We start from the raw sequence: 3,406 nt of genomic DNA on the forward strand, positions 1-3,406 counted from the left end.
TTCCCCCCCCTTCATTCTTCCCCTCCTGCTATCTTCTTTTTTTTTCTTAACATATATTGCATTATTTGTTTCAGAGGTACAGATCTGTGATTTAACAGTCTTGCACAATTCACAGCGCTCACCATAGCACATACCCTCCCCAATGTCTATCACCCAGCCACCCCATCCCTCCCACCCCCCCACCACTCCAGCAACCCTCAGTTTGTTTCCTGAGATTAAGAATTCCTCATATCAGTGAGGTCATATGATACATGTCTTTCACTGATTGACTTATTTCACTCAGCATAACACCCTCCAGTTCCATCCACGTCATTGCAATGGCAAGATCTCATTCCTTTTGATGGCTGCATAATATTCCATTGTGTATATATACCACCTCTTCTTTATCCATTCATCTGTCGATGGACATCTTGGCTCTTTCCACAGTTTCGCTTTTGTGGACATTGCTGCTATAAACATTGGGGTGCACGTACCCCTTCAGATCCCTACATTTGTATCTTTGGGGTAAATACCCAGTAGTGCAATTGCTGGGTCGTAGGGTAGCTCTATTTTCAACTTTTTGAGGAACCTCCATACTGTTTTCCAGAGTGGTTGCACCAGCTTGCATTCCCACCAACAGTGTAGCAGGGTTCCCCTTTCTCCGCATCCCCGCCAACATCTATCATTTCTGACTTGTTAATTCTAGCCATTCTGACTGGTGCGAGGTGGTATCTCATTGAGGTTTTTTGATTTGGATTTCCCTGATGCCGAGCGATCTTGAGCACTTTTTCATGTGTCTGTTGGCCATTTGGATGTCTTCTGTGGAAAAATGTCTGTTCATGTCTTCTGCCCATTCCTTGATTGGATTATTTGTTCTTTGGGTGTTGAGTTTGATAAGTTCTTTATAGATTTTGGATACTAGCCCTTTATCTGATATGTCATTTGCAAGTATTTTCTCCCATTCTGTCAGTTGTCTTTGGTTTTGTGGACTGCTTCTTTTGCTGTGCAAAAATTTTTATCTTGATGAAATCCCAATAGTTCATTTTTGCCCTTGCTTCCCTTGCTGTTGGCGATGTTTCTAGGAAGAAGTTGCTGCGGCTGAGGTTGAAGAGGTTGCTACCTGTGTTCTCCTTTAGGATTTTGATGGACTCCTGTCTCACGTTTAGGTCTTTCAGCCATTTGGAGTCTATTTTTGTGTGTGGTGTAAGGAAATGGTCCCGTTTCATTCTTCTGCATGTAGCTGTCCAATTTTCCCAACACCATTTGTTGAAGAGACTGTCTTTTTTCCATTGGACATTCTTTCCTGCTTTGTCAAAGATGAGTTGACCATAGAGTTGAGGGTCCATTTCTGGGCTCTCGATTCTGTTCCATTGATCTATGTGTCTGTTTTTGTGCCAGTACCATACTGTCTTGATGATGACAGCTTTGTAATAGATCTTGAAGTCCGGAATTGTGATGCTGTCAGCTCTGCTTTTTTTTTTCAACATTCCTCTGGCTATTCGGGGTCTCTTCTGGTTCCATACAAGTTTTAGGATTGTTTGTTCCATTTCTTTGAAAAAAGTGGATGGTATTTTGATGGGGATTGCATTGAATGTGTAGATTGCTCTAGGTAGCATTGAGATCTTCACAATGTTTGTTCTTCCAATCCATGAGTGTGGAACGTTTTTCCATTTCTTTGTGTCTTCTTCAATTTCTTTCATGAGTATTTTATGGTTTTCTGAGTACAGATCCTTTGTCTCTTTGGTTAAATTTATTCCTAGGTATCTTATGGTTTTGGGTGAAATTGTAAATGGGATCGACTCCTTAATTTGTCTCTCTTCTGTCTTGTTGGTGTATAGGAATGCCACTGATTTCTGTGCATTGATTTTATATCCTGCCACCTTACTGAATTCCTGTATGAGTTCTAGCAGTTTTGGGGTGGAGTCTTTTGGGTGTTCCACATAAAGTATCATATCATCTGCAAAGAGTGAAAGTTTGACTTCCTCTATGCTGATTTGGATGCCTTTTATTTCTTTTTGTTGTCTGATTGCTGTGGCTAGGACTTCTAATATGATGTTGAATAGCAGTGGTGATAGTGGACATCCCTGCCACGTTCCTGACCTTCGGGGGCAAGCTCTCAGCTTTTCCCCATTGAGAAGGATATTCACTGTAGGTTTCTCAAATATGGCTTTTATGATATTGAGGTATGTACCCTCTATCACTATACTCTGAAGAGTTTTGATCAAGAAAGGATGCTGTACTTTGTCAAATGCTTTTTCTGCATCTATTGAGAGGATCATATGATTCTCATTCTTTCTTTTATTAATGTATTGTATCACGTTGATCGATTTGTGGATGTTGAACCTACCTTGAAGCCCAGGGATAAATCCCACTTGGTCATGGTGAATAATCCTTTTAATGGACTGTTGGATCCTATTGGCTATTATGTTGGTGAGAATTTTTGCATCCATGTTCATCAAGGATATTGGTCTGTAATTCTCCTTCTGGATGGGGTCTTTGTCTAGTTTTGGGATCAAGGTAATGGTGGCCTCATAAAATGAGTTTGGATGTTTTCCTTCCATTTCTATTTTTTGGAACAGTTTCAGGAGAATAGGTATTAATTCTTCTTTAAATGTTTGGTAGAATTCCCCTGGGAAGCCATCTGGCCCTGGGCTTTCTTTTGTTGGGAGATTTTTGATGACTGCTTCAATTTCCTTAGTGGTGATAGGTCTGTTCAGGTTTTCTATTTCTTCCTGGTTCAGTTTTGGTAGTTGATACATCTCTAGGAATGCATCCATTTCTTCCAGGTTATCTAATTGGCTGGCATAGAGTTGCTCATAATATGTTCTTATAATTGTTTGTATGTCTTTGGTGTTGGTTGTGATCTCTCCTCTTTCATTCATGATTTTGTTCATTTGGGTCATTTCTCTTTTCTTTTGGACAAGTCTGGCCAGGGTTTTATCAATCTTGTTCATTCTTTCCAAGAACCAGCTCCTAGTTTCGTTGATCTGTTCTACTGTTCTTTTGGTTTCTATTTCATTGATTTCTGCTCTGATCTTTATGATTTCTCTTCTCCTGCTGGGTTTAGGCTTTATTTGCTGTTTTTTCTCTAGCTCCTTTAGGTGTAGGGTTAGGTTGTGTATTTGAGACCTTTCTTGTTTCTTGAGAAAGGCTTGTATTGCTATATACCTTCCTCTTAGGACTGCCTTTGCTGTATCCCAAAGATTTTGAACAGTTGTGTTTTCATTTTCATTGGTTTCCATGACTTTTTAAAATTCTTCTTTAATTTCCTGGTTGACCCATTCATTCTTTAGTAGGATGCTCTTTAGCTTCCACGTGTTTGAGTTCTTTCCAACTTTCCTCTTGTGATCGAGTTCTAGTTTCAAAGCACTGTGAGCTGAAAACATGCAGGGAATAATCCCAATCTTTTGGTACCAGTTGAGACCTG

This window comes from Callorhinus ursinus, unplaced genomic scaffold (genome assembly GCF_003265705.2).
Source record: "Callorhinus ursinus isolate GAN/ISIS: 27379988/994484 unplaced genomic scaffold, GSC_fseal_2.0 scaffold13, whole genome shotgun sequence".
NCBI classification, from domain to species: Eukaryota; Metazoa; Chordata; class Mammalia; order Carnivora; family Otariidae; genus Callorhinus; species Callorhinus ursinus.